Below are 25,774 nucleotides of genomic sequence, written 5' to 3'. Positions count from 1 at the left end.
AGAACCAGTGTTTTAGACTAAGATAATCTCTTTCTACATACATTTCCAGTCATATACCACTGTTTCCTATATGTTAATACCTCCTGATATGAGTGAAATTTAGCTAGGACCCCTAATCCCTGACTCTACTTAAAGCTTGTGATTCAAAAAGTTTCCAAGGGGTGTACATACAAAAACATATTCCTAAAAAATCATTTATTTTACACTAGTTAGCTGGATTAGAAAATTGTATTAGTTTGAGGTCTCTCTTTCCCTCATTGGCTTCAGTGGATTCTGGAAACAAATCAAGTGACTTCCTTGGAATCTTTCCCTCTAGGGTCATACCAGCATCTTGACTTTTGAGATAATACTACCCTCATTTTGAGAGGAGGTGCGGAAAAATCAATTTAGTAAAGTTTCTTCTTCCCAAAGGCTTAAAGCAGAGTTGACTTTCATCTCATTTTCTCTTCCTTTCTCTTAGGTTCTCTGACAGTCATTCTTGTGCTCAAGAGTAGTCCAAAGTTTCCCAATTTCATGTACTTGGCAGAATTGCCTGGTCATTTTTATTTAAGCAAACAAACAATAATAACAGTAAAAAAGCAGATCCTTTAGCTCCATCCCACCTAGTCTAAGAAACACCACTGGTCAGCGTAAGATTAATGGGGCTCTGGAGAGCACTGTGGTAAAGCCTGCTAACCCAGCAGTCTTTTGAAATATGCCATGATATCCTCAGCAATGACATCCCCATAATGAGTTTCATGAGGGTATATACTGAGTCTAATGAACTTTTGTTAGCGCTGCTGTTTCTCACTTTGTTCCTTTTGCAGCTGCTAAAATGGGAAAGATTGAAATCAGCAAATTTCTGACTGTGAGTTAGCTAAAAGAGGCTTTTGAATAATTTTTTCCGCCTGCTTAGCAAATTTCTCTTGTGACAGTTGGATGTTATTTGGGGTTCCATACTAGGAGGAAGAAGTGCACGTTTCAGTCATTTTTGAGAATAAATATTCTCTGTGTATATATTTGTAGTTGTCATTTTTTTCTCTTCTTGAGGTTTATATGATTGATCTTTGGCATGTGGCCCCTTATGTATTGCTCTGCTGAAAACAGCCTAAAAAGAATTTTCCAAGAGTTTTGTGGCACTTCTCTTTAGTTACAGTTCTGCTTTATTTTTCTTACCAGAGTACCTGTCTTCAGAGAACCAGCATAACAGAAGGATAGGTACAAATACATACAAAAATATCTATGAGAAGATCAATTAGATTTGTGAAAGCACGTTTAAAGTAATTTTCTACTGAAAAATTTAATCAAATTTATTAATCATATCTCTCTGCTTACTGGTGTTAAATAAAAATTTAAAAGGTAGCAATCAATAAACAGAGATAAAAGCTTCTCAAGAATAAATGAAAGGAAGTAATAAAAAGACTCACTAAGCTGAAGTGCCTCCTATCAGCAGCAGCTGATAAAATATTAAAAGATTTGCCTTGTGTAATGTCTCTGGAGAGCCATCTTGCTGATGTACCAGACCATGATTGACAACTTTGAGACCTTGCTGGAAGCCACAAAAGTATATCTATAATATTATGCTCAATTGCATAGGTCTTTCTTCCTAAATGGGGCTGGAAATAACATATCACTGAGTGATTGGCTTTTAAGAAATTGAACACTCTCCTCAGTTCTAGCTGAAGATTAATTTGCTTAGAATTAGATGTTATTTGGTATCTAGAATCTGAAAAACAAAAATGAAAACATATCATTGTACCTGAAGACATGTGAAACTTTTGGATGAGTCATGAAATAACTGGAGGAAACTTTAAGGGTGGGGTGATTTCACTGTTGGAATAAATAGTAATATTTACTGCCATATTCCATGTGCCTGGTACTAAGCTAAGTCATTTATGTGCATTATTTCAATTAAGCCTCACAAAAAAGCCTCACCTATGTGACATAATTGAACAAGGCCATCACAAATGTTTTATGAGTGATAAGGGAGCCCTTCCTAAGAATAAGATTACATAGAACAAAAAAGAAAAAAGAGAACATTGAGTCACTGAGTAGGGAGGGGCATTGTAATATACAGGGAAAACTCAGAAAATAGGGGATTGAAAAGTAACTTCAAAATGTATCTGCGCAGAGAGGAGAAATCTTATGGTCACCACCCTGACCAAGTAATCCAATCTAGCACCACTGATAGCATCTTGTGCTTAACACTGTGCCTCCAGATTCTCTCAATAGGAAGTATTCTGCATTACCAATGAAATATTCATACAAAAAAGATTTATCCTGAATTGAAGTAAAAGCAAGATTTTATACAAAAACTTCAGAGAAAATTAAAAAGAATAGAAGAATACAGCAATCAACAGTCTGAGCAAACAGTCAGAAAAATAATAGTTTGGACTTAATAAAGGTAATTCAGATACTGGGACCCACAAAATGGAGTTCACCGCAGTGGCCCAGCTGTCACTGGTTGAAACACAAGTCAGCTTGCACTTCAGAGAAATACCTCACTGTCCAAGAAAACCTAATAGACCTCAATGACAATTCTCCAACTCACCTTTAACTATTTACTTTACCCTAGAAAGTAGGACCTGCTAGCCTTACCAGGAAATCCCTGACTTCCTAGCAAATTATGTCCTGTTTTGGTGTTGCTGTTTCTGAGCTCTAGAAAGCTTTCTGTTGCCCAAAATCTCCCAGGAAGAGTCCTCCATTCCTTGTAGAAGGCACTGCACTCCTCCAATCCATTGATTGTTTTTCCTTGAATAAAGGAATCAAACTTGTTACAAATTGTTTTATTTTTTCATTTGACACATGTTTTAAAAATATAACAGCCTTGAAAGAAAGGTGTATGTATTTATGTGTGTGTGTGCAGTGCAGGGACGATTTAATCAAATAAAAAAAAAAAAAGACCAGGATATAATGAGAAATGCAATGCTTGAAAGTTGATTTGATCCTGTCCCATAAAAATAACTATGAAGAAATTTGGGAGAAAATTACAGAATTAGAGAATGGACTGAATTTAGCAGATGTTGGAGGTTAAGTAAGTATTTTTTGATAGTGTTTTAATATAGCATCCTTATTTGTAGGAGATACATGTTAAATTATTTAGAAGTATTTTGGTATCTGAAATGTACTTTCAAATGCATGAAAAGAATAGTTAGAAAGATTTAAAATATTGGAAAATGTTAATATTTTAAAATCTATTGTGTAGATATTCAGGAAATAATTTTTTTTAGCTTTTCTGTATTTGACATTTTTCATAATGAAACTTAGAGAAAAGGTAACTTTACTAAGCTAATCATTTGGTTTTGTCTTGGATCTACATAAATATCTGCAAAATGGTAACTCCTACCACAAAACTGTAAGCTGCTTCATTACATGGGATATTCCCTGAGAAGAAAGATTATATTTAGGTTGTTTTTTTGTCTACTACCTGTAAAATTCCCTGGCATATAGTATTGTGAGTAAGTGAATGATTGATAACCTATTTGTAGTACCTATGTCAATTGTTTTAATAAAAATTTAAAATACTACATAAAGCTAGGTTTTCTTCCCCTCCATTCAAACTACAGTAATTGTCGATTTGGCTGTTTCTCTTTTCAGCTCTATTTGGTTTTTGCTTTATGTATTTTGAAGTTCTTTTATTGGGTTCATGCACATTTAGGACTGTTTTATCTCCCTGTTGAATTTATCCCTTCATCATTATGAAATGCTCACATTTATTCCTTATAATATTCCCTGTTCTATAACGTAGTTTGTCTTGTATTGCTATGTACACTTTTTAAAAATGAATTTTGGCCTAATATGTCCTTTCCATCCTTTTACTTTTAATGAATTTGTGTCTTAATATTTATTTATTTATTTATTTATTTATTTATTTTAAAGATTTTGTTTATTTGAGAGAGAGAGAGAGAGAGAGAGAATGATCAGGGAGAGTAGCATAGGGACAGGGAGAAGCAGACTCCCTGCTGAGCAAGGGGCCCTATGCTCAATACCAGGATGCTGGGATCATGACCTGAGCTGAAGGCAGATGCTTAACCAACTGAGCCACCCAGGTGCCCCGAATTTGTGTCTTAATATTTAAAGTAAATTTCTTGTAGACATAATATAGTTGAATCTTGCTTGTTTAAAATCAATCCAAAGAATTTATGTCCCGAGTATTTAGAGCATTTCTGTATCATATGTTATCAATATTTTGAGTAAATATTTATATTTACTGTTATGCTGTTTGTTTTCTACTTGTACTATCTATTCTATATCTCTGTTTTTCTGCTTTCTTTGGATTCTGCCTACCATGTAATCTCCATTTTTGGGTTAGTGACCGTATATCCTTGTTTTAATTTCTGTAGTGGTTGCTGTTGGATTTATTACATACAACTTTATCATGTCTAAGTTTACCTTCAGAAAGCTTCTACCACTCCATGAATGTAATATTCTTAGACCACATGTTTCCATTTCATTCCTCATTGTAATTGGTGCTGTTTTTGTAACACATTCTACTGTACATATATTGTAAACTCCATGTAAATTTAAAAAATTTTGTATGTACATTTGACCGAGTTGAATAAGTTAAAAATGAAAAAGTAATCTTTTGTATTTACCAAGATGTTTACTATGTCTTATGATTTTCATTTCTTTGCATAAAATCCTGGTTTCTATCTGTAATCACTGTTATTCTTCCAAAGAATTTTTATTAGCATTTCTTGTGCTGTTATTCTGCTGGCGAAGAATTCTCTCAGCTTCTGTTTTCCTGAAACAGTTTTTCTTTTGCTCTTTATTTTTTTTGAAGGTCATTTTTTATGTGGACATAGAATTCTATGTTGACAGGTTTTTAAAAAATTTCTGCATTTAATGATGTAAATTCATGATTTCTGACTTGCATAGTTTCTAATGAGAAGTCTGTGTTGGGGCGCCTGGGTGGCATAGCGGTTAAGTGTCTGCCTCTGGCTCAGGGTGTGATCCCAGCGTTAGGGGATCGAGCCCCACATCAGGCTCCTCCGCTATGAGCCTGCTTCTTCCTCTCCCACTTCCCCTGCTTGTGTTCCCTCTCTCGTTAGCTGTCTCTATCTCTGTCAAATAAATAAAATCTTTAAAAAAAAAAAGTCTGTGTTAACCCTTACCTTATTCTTCTCTGTACAGTATTTTCGTTATGCAGGGAATAAAGGAAATGAAAAGCATCAGAACACAGGACAGTGATGCTTTTTTCCAATTTAAACTTCATTGTTGTGCCCTCAAGGTCAATGATCTTTCCCTTTTTGGTGTTAATCTTATTCAGAGGCAATTTCATTTCAGATAATGTATTTTTCATTTTTAGAATTTCCATTTTTTGTTTGTTCCTCTGTTTCTCCTTATCATATTTATCTATTTCTCTACCTTCTTGAGCATAAGGAACATATTTAGAATACCTTTTTGAATGCCCTTGTCTGCTAGTGTAATCATCTTTGTAATTCATGAGTCAGTTTCTATTGGCTGAGTTTTCTTCAGGTACTAAGTTACACTGTTCTGTTTTTGGACATGTGTAGTAATTTTTTACTGTATGTTGGACTTTGTGAGTTAACTTGTTCAGTGTAGGGATTTTGTTGTCTTCCTTTAAAGAGTGCTTTTCTTTGCTTGGACAGGCATTTAAGCTATTGTAGATTATTTTGATCCCTTCAAAGCCACTTCTTTAGATCTGCTAGGGTAGGTTCAGAACAGGCTCACTTAAGAGATACTTGAAACTTACTACTTAACCTTGACTCTGTTAGGCCTTCATAAGTAGGTCAGACATAGTCTCTATTTCCTTAACTAGGCCACAAGGATTTATTTGGGTGCCCCTTCCATGATTTCATGGTTTGGAAATTGCCTCTGGGTAGAAAGCCATGGTAATTTTATAGTTCATCTCGCTTATTTCCCTTGCCTCAGAAATCACAGCTCAGAATTACCTCTTTTCCAGTCTCTGAAAACAGTTTTTAAATAATTTGTTAAATCTTCAGGTTTTTACAGAGGAGGTTTTGGGAAGGTTATTACTCCTCTCTAGCTTGGAGCAGCAGTTAGTAGCTGTTTTTTAAGGAAATGTGTATTAAGCAAAGGCCTGTTACTGAACAAGGAGACCAGGTTTATGCCTGTGTGAAATATATTAATTTTAATCTCATAGGAATGAAGAAGATATAGTGGTAAATCCAAATAATGTATTAAATAATTTCATAGACATGGAAGGACTTTAAGAAGTCATTTGACCCGAGTTGAATAAATAATTGACATTGGTGAAAGTCATTAAGGTTAAGTTGACTAAGAATTAGAATTTGCTTGATATATTACAGTAATCCATATGAGCATTTTATCAACATGATCAAAATAAATTTCTTAAATGTTGCCTCTTTTTTATACATATGGTCTTTATATTGCTTATGCCATTTTATCATTGTATATTGTCAAAAGACATGTAGTATGGTGCCCTGTCCAACAAGGTATCAGATAAATGCCTCACTAACTGAATATATCACTTGTATTCAACTTCCTGGAATTAAGTTCTTAGTTATTTTTCTTATTTAATTTTTAAATCTTGAGTTATTTGGTACAATCATATACCATTGTTCATTAAATTGTCTCTTCCTAACAGAAATCTGATACCGTAAAATAATTAACAAATGTTATGCATTGTTGCAAGGAAAAGGGCACACCCTCTTCAGAAACTGTGCAGGTTTTAATAACAAGTTCATTGACTGTCAATAAAAGAGGAATTAGTTTTGCAAATTTTGCAAAAGCAATTTATATAAAGACCCCAGGGCTCTGAGGAAACAGAAAAAGAAAGAGCAAATCTGTTGGAAGCAGGGTTGATGAACTTCTGATGCCTGTACTTTTTAAAAGGAGAACACATCTACTGATAACTCAGTTTGGAAAATGACATTTTAAACCAGTATTTCATATTTTCACTTCCTATAATCAATTTTAAGTGATGGTTTTGGCTTACTTCAGTGGGATATTAGATGATGGAATTCCTCTTTACAGTTTCAGATTATTACATCTCTGCCTATAAAGTCTATTTTTTAAAAATATCTTTCTGCAACTTGCTTTTTTTTTTAAATATACTTCTCTTATAGAGCAGTTTTAGGTTCAAAAATTGAACAGAAAGTACTCTTTTCATATATCCCCTGCTTCCACACATGCACAGCTTCCCCAGCTATTAAGATGCCATGCTCAGGTAGTATATTTGTTACAAACAATGAATCTATATGGACACTTCAGTATCACCCAGAGACCCTAGCTTACATCAAGGTTTACTCTTGGTGTTGTATATTCTATGAGTTTTCGCAAATGTGTATAATGATATGTATCCACTATTATTGCATTACACAAAATAGTGTCAATGCCCCCAAATCTTTGGTGCCACACCTATTCATTCTCCCCACTCTGCTTCAGTAGTCACGGAAATCAGCGATCTTTTTACTGTCTCCATTGTTTTGCCTTTTTCAGAATGCCATATAGTTGGAATCATACAGTAGGTAGCCTTTTCATATTGGCCTCTTTTACTTATGCATAGTATACATTTAGGGTTCCTCCATGGCGTTTCACAGCTAAATAACTCATTTCTTTTTACTGTTAAATGGTATTCCATTGTCTGAATGTACCACAGTTTATCCATTCACCTATTGAAAGACATCTTGGTTGCTTCTGACTTTATGCATTTATAAATAAATCTTCTGTAACCATCCACATGCAGGTGTTTGTGTGAACATAAGTTTTCAACTCCTTTTGGTAAATACCAAGGTGCACAGTTACTGGATTGTTTGATAAGAATATGTTTAGCTTTGTAAAAAACTGCCAAAATGTCTTTCAAAGTGGCTGTATCATTTTTCATTCTCACTATAAACACTGTTAAAAAAATGTAAAAATAAGAAATATCCAAAGAGCAAGAGGTAATTTTACAGAATATGTAATCTTTTCATAGAAATTCTCCTTGGAGCTCCAGGTTCAATATTTTCACTTGGATGTGTCATGTCTACCTAGAACAGCATGGCCAAAACAGAACTGTTGATACCCTCATGCTTCTACCACATAATCAGTCCTCAGCATGTTTCACTAGCTCAGTAAATGCAATCATCCACCCAGATTTCTACCTTGTTCTCACCATTCACATCCTGTTCTTCAGCAAACACAGTCATCTTTTAAAATGTTTCTTATATTCATCTACTTTTATCTAATAATATTCACTATGTTCAGTTTTATTATTCATCATACTGACATTTTCCTTTTCATTGACAAGCAGATGCTGGTATGAGGGCAGAAATCTCACTTTTCTTGTTCTTGGTTTTATTTCTGATGCCTAATATACAGAGCCTGGAGCATGATGGGCTTTCAATAAATACTTATACAACAGAATAAATGTTCAATACCGTAGACATTATTGCATGCTCATATAATAGTCAGTGGACTTTCCTCATCTCCCGTTCCTTTCATACAAACTCTCATTTTGTTCAGCTAACCCACGCCTTTTCAAGGCCCTGCATTTCATTTGTAACCAATTAGCATAATACCATTCCTTTTGCTAATGCTCTTTTGAACAGTCATGACATTTTTCTGGACAGTAAGTTGTGAAGTGACATGTGCTGATTGGCTTCTAAAAATTATTTCCTTACTCTTAGTAAGAAACATGTCTATACCCTACGTGTCGTCCTATCTGCATGGGACTCTTGGGCCCATGGAAGCTGTTCTGTGGTCTTGAGGGAAACTAACAGAGAAAAAACTCTGGGAATGGCTGAGGGAAACCATAGAAAGAACATGGGTAGACTTGAATATTGAAATAACAAAACTTGACTTGGTATATTTTGTTATGCAGAGTATTATATCTTCCTCATTGTTATCCAGTTGAGTTAGAATTCTACTTGCTGCCCAGACCATCACAGTCAGTACATTTATGTTAAAAAATGTATTCGAGGGGTGCCTCGGTGACACAGTTGGTTAAATGATCTACTTTTGGTTTTGGCTTAGGTTGTGATCTCAGGGCTGTGAGATCAAACCCTGAGTCAGGCTCCATGCTCAGTGCAGAGGCTGCTTGAGACTCTCCCTCTCTCTGACCCTCTTCCTCTACTCTCTCTCTCTCAAATAAATAAATAAAATTTTTAAAAATGTATATAAGATATAAGCAAATCTAATATATCTATCATCTATCTATTATCTATCATCTATCTATCTATCATCTATCTATCTATCTATCATCATCATCTATCTATCATCTATCATCTATCTATGGTGTGAATCTATTTTTTACCCTTGTTATAGGGAGTGCTCAAGACTCAGGAAAATGGTGAGGTGAGGCAGAATGTCCGATTTTGTTTTGTTGTTATATTAATAGTCATGCCTACTTATTGATCCAATAATTTAAAATAAATAATACTGGGTCAAATTCTGAGATATGTGTTTAAAGTTTTCTTGTTTTGGAACCTAGATGAATTTCTGGTGCAAGAACAGACTAAATGCCTGAATTACTGATTTTCTTTGTAATTGGTCCTTTTCCTATTACTTGTCTTTTAAAGTTAAAAAATATTCTTCATCTTATTTAAATATTTTTACCTATCTGAACAGAGATTTAGAGGGTGCTTATGTCTTTTTAAAAGGAAACTTTGGGCCTACTTTCAGGACAATTAAGACCTTTGGAAGTTTGTGAATTTTGCTATCTTCTGAGTCATTTTGAAGCCTTGGCACTGACTTTTGGTTTAGTGTTTGGTCTGAATGGATTTTACCTTTTGCATTTATTGACATTCTCCCAAGCTATCATACCCTATGGCCAATCGGTCATATACTTGGAGACTTAGACGTTCCCTGAATGAATTTTTCTCTAATGTTGTAATTATTGCTCAATACCTCCCACAAAAGTGAATTATGGCTTAAAATTTTTGTTCCAGGGACTCTTCTATGCCAATTTTTAAATAGCCATCTCTTAAACAGACATCTCAAAGTAATAGAAATGTGTTTCCAAAAATGAGAGAAGAAAAATGAATGGTAAAGTCATCATACGCTTTAGAATAAGAACGGTCATAATTAATCCAACATGTCATTTTATCCTATAATTTAGGATAAATGATTTTTATTGGATGATATGTGATTGTTAAATTCAGCAGATACTATGACAACCTATTTCCTTGATAGAACAAAGTTCCAAGAGAAAAAAAAATCAATCATCGATTCACAAAAACACTCCCATAGGATTAGATGAAACACCTATTTGCTTTCTTGGAAAGTCGATTGAAATGATTTATAATAACTGAATCATTAACATTACAAAAATTAAATATAGACTAGATTTGCAATATAGAAAAATAAATTGGCCTTAGAGGAATGTCTTTTGAGTCAGTGGGACCATATGCAACCGGAATGAGAGGTTGGTTTTTGAGGCTTTCAAGTACATCTTTAGGACTAAGTGGGGTGATGAAGGCATCAGAGTCAAAGTGTATTAAGTTCATTAATTCATTTATTCAACAAATAGTTTCTAAGTGCATACTATGTGATAAACATTGTTATCAACCCTGCACAGTATAGGAAAATGTTTTGGCACTCATCACTCAAAGTACTTAGAATATAGTCGAGGAAAAAGGAAAAGAAATATATATAGAAAAATTGGTGTACTCGAGATTGTGATAAATGCTATGTAATAACAAGAGCAGAGTAGATTGTGAGTGTGGGGTACTAGGTACGTTCTTTGGCAATTTAAAATACGATAGTCAGAACAAACTTACTTTGAAAGCAGTATTGTTCAGCTTGTATCAGATACTTCATTATATTTTAGAATAATTCAACAATAAAAGGCTAACTGATCTTCCAGGCAAATGCACTATGGAAAAGTGAACTTCATAATACCTTATATGTGTATGATAATGTTTGCACACACTATTATTTAATATATATGATGAGGTTGCTACTATTAGCCCAATACATGTGACATATCTTAGACTAAGGTTAAGTGACTTGCTTGAAGTCAAGTAACTAGTTCTTTAAGCTCTAAAATATTTCTTTAAATCATGTTAGGTAATGGTAATTCACTCTTAAGTTGTCCAGGTCTCATAATATATTTTTTTAGCTTACTGGATGGCTGTTGTAAGAAACTACAATTTATAACTTCCAGCGTTGGTTCAATTTTTTTTTTGTAATTTGAACAATGAATTGTGACTCAATAGGAAGAGTCAAGATGTCATTATTACTATTACTCTAGCTGTAGAGATTCATTTTTATAAAACCAATGATATCTTTACCACTGAATGTGCTGATTATATTAATAAGGCTTAGTATAGATAACCCATTTAATTGGCACTGTTGAATGTCAGCGTAGGTATAGAAGCAAGGCGAGTTTTCTTTTGATTAAATTTACAGGGTGCACCAAACAGAGTCAGTGTCAGATGTAATAACAATCTCATATTTCTGACTTACTGGCTTATGGATATTATTTAATAGCTTGTCAAAAGTCATTTAAATAAACTGATTTGAAAAATGGCATTCAGTACAGATTATTCATGTAGAAAGCAATGTTTAATTGGAGTAATAAGCATTTTTGTTTTGATACACTTCACGAGTGACTCTGTAAGTTCCACCACAAGGTCTTATTAAAAATATTCAGTTACGATTGTTAGGTGTTTAGCATGATTTTCTGAAATACACGAAATAGAGTTAGAAGCTGTCTTGAATATTATAATTATACGACACCACACAATTATCACATAGTATCTGACAACCAGAAAAAATATATTTTGTTTGTAAATTGTAATTCAAGAGAGCAAAGATGTGAAATTCATTTTTTATAAACAGTTTGTAAGAGAGCTTTTTCTGACTAACCTTTTTGTAACATATACTTGGTAATCATGTCTTATATGTGATGCAGGATATAAAAATTAAGAATCAGGGTCTCTATCTTACATTAATAAAAAATACTGGTCAAAAATTATTAGTGAGAGAAATACACTGAGTATGAGATGGAATGTTCAAGATTGTGTGAGAACAAAGAAAGGTGGGAATCTGACCCTACAGAGCCTTGAAACAATGTCAGGAAGTTTCACGTTTGTCTTAAGAGCAGAGAAAAAGTCACTGAGCAGAAGTTTGACATAATCAGATTTAAATTCAGACAAGATCCCTCTGTCTTCAGTGTTAGAAATAAATTTAAAAGGCATGCAAGTAGAAGAGAGAGGGAGAGAGAGGGCCACTTAGACTGGAATTAGCAAACTAGGAATCTGTAGACCAAATCCAACATATATATATATATATATATATATGACAGCTCATGAATTAAAAATTGTTTTTGCAGTTTTTGAGTGAAAGAAAATCAAAGAAGAATAAAATTTTATGTGAGATGAAAATTATATGAAGTTCAAATTCTAGTGTCCATAAGTAAAGTTTTATTGCACCACATTTTGTACTCATTCATTTGTGTACTGTCTATGGCTGCTAATGTCACTGCAACCTCAGAGTTAGAAGTTGCAACAGAAGACACAAAGCTCAAAAAGTCTAAAATATTTATTTTAGAAAAGAAAAAAAACTTTACTGACTCCTGATTTTGGCTGTTGCAATAATCCAGGTAATTGCTGATGACAGCTTACATAAAGAGAAATAAGTGAATCCAGTAGGTATAACTATACTTCCATTTCATAATGCATTGGGATTGCAAAGATGGCTTCTAAATTTCTGAATTTCAGATGCATGTTGACAGCATTCACTGAGTTAGTTAATATTGAAAGAGGGTCATGTTGAAGAGAAGAAAGGGAAGAAGGAACAGTTTTGTACATGCTGAGTTTCAGGTACCTTTGAGGTTATAAGTGGGTGCATCAGGTAGATAGTTGAATATATGGGGGCTCAGGTGAGTGATTCAGGTTGGAGATATAAAGATATGAGTAAATCAATGAGCCATACATAGCAGTTAAATTCATTAATATGGCTGAGGCATCCAAGGGTGAGTACAAAATGATGTCGGAAGGCATCCTGACACCAAATCTTAAGGAATTGCAATATTTATTGTTCAGATAAAGTAGATGGAATTGTGAAGAAAAAAGAAAAGTGGGGCAAGAGGGGAAAGAGGAAAACGGAGAGACTATATTATTGTGGAAAACAAAGAAAAAAATTCAAGAAGGGAGTGCTCAACCATATATGTGCTGCAGAAGCAGGAAAGATGACTGATCAAACCCCCATTGATATAGCAAACTTTAGTCCTGCTTTTTATTTTTAATAAATATTTATTTCTTTGTTATCTCTGATATTCTGATTAGTTATCAGTCAATAACAAAAAACCCTCAATAGTTTGAATGACAAAAATATTTAAAACTTCTGACAACTAAAAAGCAAATACCAAATCAAGGAAAAATGAAAAACTGGGAAAAATATTGACAATGCATATGATAAATATTTATAATACAAAGTTATTGTAAATAATAAAATGCTGACAGCTACAACAAAAAATGAGGCAAAAATTGAATAGGCTGTTCAGAAAAATTGTGATGCATATGACTGATAAACTTGGAAAAAATGCTCAACAAATGAACATCTCATTTCTGTGTCTGTAAGGTTGAGAACTAGAACCTGAGAGGTAGTAACTCCTCCTCATCTAGAAAAGGTTATCTTCTGGTACCCAAACTAGTACTAGTTAATTAATTGTACATTTGGGTTTTATAGGGTGAAATTTACGAACACCAATAACATCCGTTTGAAAGGGAAAACTTTTTGACTGATCATAACATTTCAAAAAAAATTGTTGAGTAGCCACAAAAGCATGGCATATGCTATTGATATTCAGTGTTACAAGGGAGAATTAAGGGAAACCTAGAATGTCTCTTTTTCTTATCAGCCAGAAGGAACGTGCAGGTTTTTTACTATACAGAATAAAAATGAATGCTTAAATAGAGGCATAAGTGGAAAGGGGTGGCTTAGGAATGAAGAGCACTGTATGGTTCTAGGCTTGTAAATAACATCTCTGTGTGTATTCCTTCCTGTCAAGAGAGTTGTTATGAGAAATAAATACATTGTTTTAATGGGGAAAATTATTACACATTTATGGTTTTTCTCTGGGACCAAATTGAATGTTGGTCATTATGTTATTTACACATTGCTAATTTTTAGGACTCTCTTCCAGTGCACATGGAAATATAAAGACAATGTCAGCAATGACATTTAAAATCTGTTATCTTTATTAATAGAGGTTTATGCTATTTTAGAAATGTCAGAATGATGAATAGCATGTAATTCAGAGAAGATGGCTTGGAGCAGATACACAGAATTTACATAGGATGGGTTCATCTGGCAATAAGTCAAATAAAAACTTCAGTTTTGTGGTCTTAACGTTTCAAGAAACTAGTCCTGATTTGCAATTTATTTGCCTGATTTGAACATTTTGAATCCTTCATTTAATGCCAAATTATGTCATTTTAACGTAAATGACTACCATTTTTGTATTACTAAGAGGTTAAAGTTTTCTAATGTATAATGCTGAAAAGTACCTTTGACACTGAGATGAACGCACTTTTTCAAAAGAAACAGTTTGCAATAATTCCAATGTCCTGTTTCTCTCCCTATTCATTCACTGGTTTTAAACATAATTCAAACATCTGATACATTTCTTTGAAAGCATGCTTAAGTATTATTTATATATACATGTGTAATATAATTAGGGAAACCCAAAATCCCTGCAGTACTGGATTACTGTCCTCTTTTTCCTTTATATTTTCTTACAACACATAGTATAGTTCAGTGGTTCTCAACCCTGGCTGAGCATCAAAATGATCTGTGAAGCTTTTAAAAATATAGTGAGAGAGGCCAGCATCACCATCCATTCCCACTTAGTCTCAAGCTGAGTCTGAGTCTCCTGGGGTGGGCCCTGTCATTTTTTTTTTTTGAAAAGTCTTCACAGATGATAGTGGGACTGAATTAATTAAGACTCTTTAGGTTATTAAAAAAAACAAACCAAACCTCCTTTTGAGTTATCTTGTAAAAGGGGATCTTATTTTAAGGATACAGTCATCCCTCACAGAACCGAGCAAGGATTTGTCTAGGCCCCAGGAATGGATGAGAGCCAGGGCCTGGTAGCATGAAAGTGTGCCCCACAGGGAGCTCCTCATGCAGTCTGCTTTCTGATCCCTTTTTGTCTTTGCACATCAGCTTCATTCATTTCTGTCCTCACAGGCAAGCATCCGCTGTTTCCCAGCTTCTCAGTTTACTTTTCTCCTTTCAAGAAAGTAGATTGATTCTTGAATCTCTTAGTTCCGAAAATAAGTTACTCAGAGGAGGGGTTCATTTGGTGAGTTGGAGTGTCGTTCCAAATCTTAGCCTGGGGCCAGATTGTACAATTGTTTCTGCTTCCATCAAGATGATGTGAGGGAGGCGGGCAGACAGATCTACAAGGTCCACTGTAAAGTTGTGGCTAGGGCTCAGGATCACGGATAGTCTGTTTAAACAACAAACATTTACAAGCTCACAACAGGTGTTCCACGGGGCTGGAAATACAAAATTAAACAGGATACATATGGTCCCTGGTTTACAAGATGCTTAAAATATTCTGTTTAATTCTTGATGATGTTTAGAAAATTATGTTCAATTATAGATTGACTGAACAAGTAGTGAGACCAGATGTTGAGAAGGGAGGATTTGGGGTTTTGAAAGGCTGGGTTGTCTTTGTAAGAATACAGGAATCTTGCCGTCTTTTATTTTACTGTCAGTGAAGAGCAGATAGGTACAGTGTGGGGGGTGTGTGTGTGTGTGTGTGTACCTGCACACTCCTCTTTTGGAGAAAAAGAGACAAAGGGAGAGAGAGAAAAGAGAAGATAGAAAGTGAGGGAGAACGAGGAGAGGGAAAAGGAAGGAGGAGTGGAGTTTTATGTGCATTGCTAAATTCTTCAGCATTTCTAGTACTCCTTATATTCTTTGTTCTCGTGGTGATGTAGTGTTCTTTGCTGCATTTTAGTTGCTCTCTCCCCAGGGTTGTGCTTAGGGCCATAAGCTCTAAGGATCCTGAAGGAAAATAACCTTCGTCAGTACCCCTGGGCACTGATGCCTGGAGACTTAAGAAATTATTGATTTCACATTGTCATTATTTGTTCTCATTTTGCTGACTATACATACTGATTCCCTATTGCCAAGACTGTGTAATCTAAGACACGGTACGCTAACTACTTTATGTGACGTTAAAACAATTTTACCTGTGGTGAAAAGGTTTTCTCAGGTGTAGAAACTGACAAATATAATGTGCAATGACTGGAAAGTTCATGAAAAGCAACATTGCCAAATGAAAAAAAAAAAAAGTCTGTTTTTGTCCATTCCAAAATTGCCTTTCAATATGGTCTTATTCCTGAGATTCCAGTTTCGGATATCACTTCTATTGGATTTGAACAAATAACTGATTAGACTAAAAGAGTGTCACATCCTTCCATGGCTCTCTTTACAATCTAAAACATAAACCTCTGTTGGTTAACTCTCACTCGGAGTAAGGGATTTGTGTGTGGATGTGTGTATACATGCCTGCAGGGGCCTTCACACTATCCCTTTGTTGATATAGCATGTGTGGATGGGCAGGTATTACCTGCTTAGACTGTGTGTTGGGGGTGAGTGTGAGGATTATGAAGAGCTTTTATAATATGTCTAAGAGGATCCATCTCATATGTGTGGAAATGACCATCTTTCCCTGTAGTTGGGTGATTATACTTCTAAATTAATGTAGTTTAATATGGTAGTACCTGTAAAAATAGATTTGACCTATGATTGTATTTTATTTTCTACTGTTTATTTGGTGGGAATATCTTGAATTCTATCATAGTAAGTGGTTCAAGTAATCCACTCACCTTGCTCCTGTCATATTCAAAGCAATAGCAGCTACATTAGAGGCATGAGAATAAGAACTTACTACACAGACTCATGATATTCAGAGAGTTCATGGAGGCATTATCAGCCAAATACGGTAACAGGCATCAGAAATAAAATACTTCAAAAAGTACTTTTTAAGAGTACTTTAAGAAGATAATATATTTTCTGTTTTTTTAGTTTCAAGTTTTTATTTAGATTCCAGTTTGTTAACATACAGTGTAATATTAGTTTTAGGAGTAGAATTTATGACTGATCACTGTTACATGTAACAGCGGGTGCTCATCCCAAGTGCCCTCCTTAATCCCTATCACTGACTTAACCCATCTCCCCATCCGCCTCCCCTCAGCAAACTTCAGTTTTTTCTCTATAGGTAAGAGTCTGTTTAATGATTTGCCTCTCTCTCTCTCTCTTTTTTTGCCTATGTTCATCTGTTTTGTTACCTAAATTCCTCATGAGTGAAATTGTATGGTATTTGCCTTTCTCTGACTTATTTCACTTAGCATAATACTGTCTAGCTCAATCCATGTCATTGCAAATGGCAAGGTTTCATTCTTTTTTATGGCTGACTAATACTCCACTGTATATACATACCACTTTTTCTTTATCCATTCATCAGTCAATGGACATTTGGGCCTCTTTCCATAATTTGGCAATTGTCGATAATGTTGCTATAAACATCTGGGTATATGTATCCCTTCAAATCGGTATTTTTGGATATTGGCCTGTAATTCTCTCTCTCTCTGTCTTTTAAGTAGGCTCCATGCCCCATATGGAGCCCAACATGGGGCTTGAACTCACAACCCTGAGATCAAGACCTGAACTGAGATCAAGAGTCAGACGCCTAACCGACTGAGCCATCCAGTTACCCCACCTGTAATTCTCTTTTTTAGTGGGGTCTTTGTCTGGTTTTGGAATCCATGTAATGCTGGCCTCCTAGAATGAGTTTGGAAGTTTTCCTTCCTTTTCTATTTTTTGGAATAGTTTGAGAAGAATAGGTATTAACTCTTTTTCAAAAGTTTGGTAGAATTCCCCTAGGAAGCCTTCTGGATCTGGGCTTTTGTTTTTTGGGAGATTTTTGATTAATGATTCAGTTTCTTTGATGATTATTGGTCTGTTCAAGTTATCTATTTCTTCAAAACTATCAGTTTCGTTAGTTTATATGTTTCTAGAAATTTATCTATTTCTTCCAGATTGCCCAATTTGTTGGCATATAATTATTTATAATACTCTCTAAATATTAATTGTATTTCTATGTTGTTTGTTGTGATCTCTTCTCTCATTTGTGATTTCAATTATCTGGGTCCTTCCTCTTTTCTTTTTGCTAAGTCTGACTAGGGGTTTATCAATTTTATTAATTCTTTCAAGAACCATCTCCTGGTTTCATTGGTCTCTTCTGTTTTGTTGTTGTTGTTTGTTTCTATATCATTTATTTATGTGGTAATCTTTATTATATCCTTTCTTCTGCTATTTAGGTGTCACTTGTTCTTTTCCTAGGTGTAAGGTTAGCTTGTGTATTTGAGATTTTTCATCTTCTTGAAGTAGGCCTATATTGCTACATACTTCCCTCCTAGGATCACTTTTGCTGCATCCGAAAGGTTTGTGTTTTTTTTTTTTTGTAACTTATAGAGATATATTAAATACTAAGATAAAGAACCAAATAAGTGTAAAGTATGATGAGGGAGAAATGAGAAAACAAAGTGAATTGAAGGGTGAAGTCAGAAGGTATTTTATATACCATAAACATTTAGTAGACAGGTGCTAGACCAAATCTCAAAGGTTTTGAACCATCATGTTTTCATTTTCATTTGTTCCCATGTATTTTTCTTTCTTTAATTTCCTGATTGACCCATTCATTCTTTAGTAGGATGTTCTTTAACCTCCATGTATTTGTGGTCTTTCCAAATTTTTTCTTATGGTTAACTTCAAGTTTCATAAATGTCGTGGTCAGAAAATATACATGGTATGATATCAGTTGTTTTGTACTTGTTGAGGCCTGATTTGTGACCTGGTATGTGATCAGTTCTGGAGAATGTCCCATGTGTACTCTAAAGGAATGTGTATTCTGCTGCCCTAGGATGAAATGTTCTTAATATATCTGTTAAGCCCATCTGGTCCAAGTGTGCCATTCAAAACCATTGTTTCCTTGTTGATTTTCTGTCTAGATGATCTGTCCATTCCTGTGAATGGGGTGTTAAAGTCCCCTACTAATATTGTATTTTTATCAGTGAGTTCCTTTATGTTTGTTTTTAATTGTTTTATATATTTGGGTGTTCCCAAGTTGGGGGCATAAATATTTACAGTTGTTAGATCTTCTTGTTAAAGCCAGTGTTCAGGTTAGCCACTCTTAACAGGCATCTCTACGCCTATGCTGTGGGGCAGGGGAGAGTAATGGTGCCCGTTGGCTCTTTTGTCCCCAAAGAGGCAATGCCACCCCTCTCAGATGCAGTCCAAAAAGGGGGAACCTTCTCTCCCAGTGTGTCCCAGGGGATATGCAGATTACCTCTGCTCCTGGGCTAGCTGCCTTCCTCCACAAGAGCACTACAGCACCCTAAGGGCTTCACACTGGCCCCACCCCAGACTTCTAAAACTCGTCTTTGAGCACTGCTGAATGTAAAAACTCAGGAAAATCAGCCCCTCTTGTTTTCCCAGTCAGCAGATTTGGGGAAGTGTTTTCTTGTGCAATCCCTGTGCCCTCTATTCTCTCTCTCTCAATCTCTCTCTCTCTTTTGCCTGTGTGCACCTTTGACCAGGGCTCCCACCCTACTGCAGCACCTGTGCCCAAATCATATCTCTGCACCTCCTACCTTCCATGATGTGACCTCTTCTCTCCCAATAGTTTTGCAGTTTGTTCTCTCAGTCCTCAGATCAATTTCTTGGGTACTGAGAATGATTTGGTATTTATCTAGCTGTGTTTGAGGAAGAAGGAAGCCTAGGGTCCTCCTACTACTCCACCGTCTTATCTCCTCCTTCAAAGATAATTATTTTCAAAACTAGAATTTTGAAATTAATGATATACATCCTGTTTCTATTTTAAATAAAATTATATGAATATAAATACTAACCAATTTAATAAATTGGATATATGTATTCCATTAACATGTATTTTCCATTGATGTGGAACACTTTTAAGAGCAAATAAATTTTTAATTTCTTTAGTGCATTCATTGTTTTTTAAAATTACTTTATTTTGTAAATTCCAGTATAAGTAACATATAGTGTCATATTAGTTTCAGGTGTACAGTACAGTGATTCAGCAATTCTATACCTTACTCGGTGCTCATCATTGTAAGTGTACTCTTAATCCCTACCACCTTTTTCACCCATCCTTTACCCACCTCCCCTCTGGTAACCATTAGTTTATTCTCTATAGCTAAGAATCTGTTTTTTGGTTTGTCCCTTTTTTTCTTTGTTCATTTGTGTTGTTTCTTAAATTTCACATATGAGTGAAATCATATGGTAATTGTCTTTTTCTGACTGACTTATTTCAGTTAGGATTATACACTTTAGATCCATCCATGTTGTTGCAAATAGCAAGATTTCATTATTTTTTTATGGCTGAATAATATTCTATTGGAGATATATCTATACCTATATATAGATCTATCTATCTATCTATCTCACATCTTCTTTATCTGTTCATCTATTGATAGACACTTGGGTTGCTTTCACATTTTGGGTATTGTAAGTAATGCAATAAACATAGGGATACATATATCTTTTTGAATTAGTGTTTTTGTATTCTTTGGGTGAATACACAGTTGTGGAATTATTCGATCATATGATAATTATCACATGATAATTCTATTTTTAATTTTTTGAGAAATTCCAGACTGTTTTCCACAGTGGCTGCACCAGTTTGCTTTCCTACTGACAGTGCACAAGAGTTCGTTTTTCTCCTCATAGTCGCTAATGCTTGTTTCTTGTGTTTTTGATTTTAGCCATTCTGACAGGTGTGAAGCGGTATCTCATTGGGGTTTTGATTTGCATCTCTCTGATTATTAGTGATGTTGAGCACCTTTTTGTGTCTTTTGGCCATTTGTATGTCTTTGGAGAACTGTGTCTTCATGTCTTCTGCCCATTTTTTAATTGGATATTTTTGGTGTTGATAATGCATTCATTAATTAATCTACCAAAAAGTCCTCCTTTTCCTTTTGTATGTATTCTCTTCTCTGACATCCCACATCCTCTTCTTACATCCCAGTATCCAATAAGGGACTGTATTAGTCTACTTGGGCTGCTGTAACAAAATACCATGGGCTGGGTTGCTTAAACAATAGACAGTTATTTCTCACGTTCTGGATGCTGCAAAGTCCAAGATCAAGGTGCTTGCCAGGTAGGTTTCATTCCAAGGCGTCTTTGAGCTTGTAGGAGACCACCATCTTGCTATGTGCTCACAGGATTTCTTTTTTGTGGGCTTGTGGAAAGAGAGAAAGAGAGCTCTCTGGTGTGTCTTCTTGTAAGGACAATACTTCTATCAATTCAGGGCCCCACTCATAAGACCTCATTTAACCTTAAGTACCTCCTTAGAAATCCCATCTCCAAATACAGCCACAATATTGGTGTGTTGTTATGTCCATAGCCCAAATGCTACCTCTTTGAAATCTCAGTTTTTTCTTGTTCATATATAGTTTGCCTAGGAAAAATTTCTACCATCCTGAAACAAAATATGTTAAAAAAGGCCCATGACTTTTGAGCCACAGAAAAAATCAAAGATGTTGTTGTAAAAGACCTTGATTAAATAAACATAAGCATTCCATATTCAAATACATGGAGAACAGTTAAAGTAATACTTAAGTATAAATTTGTAGCCTTAAATGCTTATCTTAATAAATAGTAAGCTCACTTTACTCAAAATTATGCAAATTCATTTGAAAATCTTGTTGGAATGGGTAAATTTTTAGGATAATATAAAATGCATGTACCAAAAGACATACAAAATTCAGAGCACTTTCTATATGAAAAAAGGGGAAAAAGAGAAAAAAAAGGGAAAAGCCATTTCTGAAATAATACATCTCAAGACATTTTAAAAGATTCACTCAAAAACAAAACAAAACAAAAAAAGAGATAAAGGAAGAAATAATATTAAAAAAAGAAACATTTCCAAATTCTTCTTTTTGTGACTACCAAGGCCAATGAAAAATAGTACCGTAGTAGAAAACTAGAAAACAAGCTAATTTTTAAAATTCTGCTACAAAAATGAAAAAAAAAGCACATGAAAGAATAATAAGCATTGAACAAACTAAGTTTATTCAGTAATGAAAAGATGATCCAGTATTAGGAAATCATCAGTCATCTCCCTAAGGGCCAATAATAAATATGATAAAATATACATGTGGCCCAATCCAAAACCCCCAATTATACTTAATGCAAAATAATAGATATATTTCTATTAAGTTAGGAATGTAAAAATTATGTTTATTTGGAATATCTAAGAGGATAGATTTATCAAGATGCTGGGTACAATATTAATGTTAAGAAATCAGTTTTATCTTATATAAATCATAGGCAGTTAGAAGCTGTATTTGAAGACTCTAATCACAATAACAATATGCTAAAAGAAGTGCACAATCACAACATATCTTGTCAGTTATAGGATGGCAGATATTTTCTCTGTGATTTCATTTTTTTATGGGCTTATTCTTTTTCACTTCACTCCAAAGGATTCACTAATTAGTATAAAAATCTTATACTAATCTTTTTTTTATTAAAAAAACAGCTTTTTTGTGCCATAGTTCCTTTTGTTTGAATTTTGTGGATCATATCTTCAGTGTCATTGAATGTATTCCTATAAATTTGTAAATTAGTAGTTGGATCTAGTGACTGTATAACTCAGGTTTATTATTTATTTTTTAGGAGAATACTTTAAAGATGCTATTGGGTACTTCCATCAGGAAGCACATATATCTGGTTGTCTCTTTTTGTAATGTTGGCAGCTACTGATGATCATGATCATTGCTTAGACCATTTTTTTTAATTATGAATCACAAAATGGGGATATTCCAATTTTATCAGTCCATTTTGATTAGATAGGTTAAATGATGTTTGTTGAAAAACAGAAATATTTTTATTATTGCCCAAATTTTCAATACTTTTATAGCTTTCCTTTTTTGTCTTTGTTGTGGTAGAAGACTTATCCTTGACTTCATTTTTCTAAAGTTTATTATTATTTGGTATTTCTATACTCTTTCCAGCCACAATTGCTTGGCATGTTTTAACAAAGACACTAAAAAGTATTCAACCTAATCATCTAATTTTGTGTTAGGCTGTGTTAGGTTGAGTTATTTATTATTTTTTTTAAAGATTTTATTTATTTATTTGACAGAGATAGAGACAGCCAGCGAGAGAGGGAACACAAGCAGGGGGAGCGGGAGAGGAAGAAACAGGCTCATAGCAGAGGAGCCTGATGTGGGGCTCAATCCCATAACACCAGGATCACGCCCTGAGCTGAAGGCAGATGCTTAACCGCTGTGCCATCCAGGTGCCCCTAGGTTGAGTTATTCTAATCTAAGACTCTGAGGTAGACATTTTTATTCAGGAGATTTCTTAGGAGTGTTTTTGGGAACCATAGCTCTATGGAAATAAGAGAAGCAGAACTGGGAAGAAAAGATGTTAAACTTTGATGTAAAAAAAATTATATGTGGAGCCAATTATATAGAAAACCCTGGAGCTGGATGATTTTCAGAGTTGTCCTGGATCAATGAAAGAGAGTTAGGTCCTAGTATGATGCTGGAACCAATCACTAGATATAGGAAGAAGGAAGAGGAAGCTCTCTGTGGTTGAGGGCAACTCTTGGAGAGGTGTGATGTCTGCAGGCAATACCCCTTGCAACTGAGGGAAGATGGGTCAGGCCTGAAGGGAAGTTTTGGTGGTGCATCACAGCAGTTAGTATAATTTTACCTGTGCCACTCAAGTCCATTTGCTTCATGTAATAAGTTCAGCCCATCAAAAATTCCTTCCCTAGGATTTGGGGGACACTCACAAGAAGTAGGCTAGTGGAAAGGACTCAGCTTCCAATAACTGCAGCTGGTCTTGTGGATACAACTGATGCTCATTATCTCTCTCATCATGACTCATTCTAAATTCCCTAACCCTCAGCTAGGATCTCTTCTAATCTAGGTGACTTATATGATGGGGTGACCCAGGCCTCCACACCTGAGGGGTCTGAGTTTGTATTTGCCATGGTCTTTTCAGGCTGGGGCTGCTTCACTTGTCTATTTGCTGCCCCAAATAGGCAAGGTGGGAGTACTAAGAAACACCCCAGTGGATTTCAGGGAGACAAATGTATTCTTTCCTGCCTCTACTACATAATAGCATTCTTACCTCCTCTTGTTAATCAAGGTTAATTCACCAGCTAATTTGGTGACTCCTTTCCTTCCTTGTTATTCTCTTCACAGGCCACAAAGGACCTGAAGTAACCTATCAGCAGCCACCACTTAATGAGAATTTTGCTGTTTCCTGTGGTGTGATATCTTTCTGGGAACCAGGACCTCCAGACTGACATTACCAAGAATGGAAAGCACAAATTTTCCAATATGTTGGCATGGTAAACAAGGCCACTTTTATCCCTTAGTTACATGACCTTAGAATTCTATCAGTAATATAGCATCCTACAATGGTCTTTGAGTAACGGGAAGTTGAGACCTTGTGTCTATCATTAATGATTGTTTTTTAGATCTCCACGATAGCTCACCCTACATAAAAAGCTAGAAAAACAGTATTTGTTTGCAAAACTTTAAAAAGTAAGAGATTAAATGTTTAGTTGATTCTATTTTTAAAGTAAATCTATATAAATCATTTTTCAAAAGCTGTCTTAACCATAAAAAGCAAAATTCTTGGTATTTAGGTTTTTCAATCAGAGCAAAAAATAATTAACAATTTGTAATCAACCAAATGGCTTCCTTGCTAATGTCATTGAAATCTGGTATATGAACAAGTTTTTCTCAATTTATTTTATGAAACAGTTTGTGCGGGGAGCATAAAGTATGAAAAATTAACCAAATGTGAGTGCAGTTAATTTAAATATATATCAAAGATCAACAGTTTTACTGTGGGCATGAAATGTGGTAGCAACTGGATTATAATAGTACAACAAAGTTAAGTTCTTTCTGCTATGTACACCTTTCTTAAAATTTAAATTCAATTAAGTAACATATAACGTATTATTAGTTTCAGAGGTAGAGTTCAGTGATTTATCAGCCTTATATAATACCCAGAGCTCATTATATCATATGCCCTCCTTAATGTCCATCACCCACAGTTACCCTATCCACACATGTCCCTCTCCCCTCTCCTCCAGCAACCCTCAGTTTATTTTCTATGCTATGTATTCCTTTTTTTTTTTTTTTTTTTTTTTTTTTTTTTTTTTTTTTACCAGTTAACTCAGTAGATAGCACTTTACATGTCTAAAATAATTATCTGGTACGTCTGGGTGGCTCAGTCAGTCTGCCTACAGCTCAGGTCAGGATCTCAGGGTCCTGGGACTGAGTCCCTTATCAGGTTCCTTGCTGGGTGGGGAGGGTTTTTCTCCCTGATCCTGCTTCTCCCTTTGCCTGCCGCTCCCCCTGCTTGTGCTCTCTCTCTCTGACAAATAAAAAAAATCTTTTAAAAAATAAAATAATCATCTAACCAAGTGATAACTAGAAGAGAGATGGCTATATTAAGGTGTATAGTTTTTGTTTTTTAAAAAATATAATAAATTGAAAAAATTATTTGTGACTACATGGTGCTTTTGTGATTTAAGGTTAAAATAAAATATTGGGAATATAACTATAGAAAATCCCCCTTTTTATAGACATTTTTCTCCTTATATGTACCTAAGAAACATTTTAAGTTATTTTAGTTTGGGAAAGTCAATAAATGCCATCCCAAAACACTGAATAAAATGAAATTATTTATCAAAGTGTATGATGGAAGTGGACCACAGAACTATGTACGATTTTTCACAAAGAATGAGCATATGATAAATTTTGCTAAATACAATTGTCATTCTTGGTATCAT

The sequence above is a fragment of the Ailuropoda melanoleuca genome, chromosome 2, assembly GCF_002007445.2.
Source record: "Ailuropoda melanoleuca isolate Jingjing chromosome 2, ASM200744v2, whole genome shotgun sequence".
NCBI lineage: Eukaryota > Metazoa > Chordata > Mammalia > Carnivora > Ursidae > Ailuropoda > Ailuropoda melanoleuca.
This window is presented reverse-complemented; position numbering follows the sequence as displayed.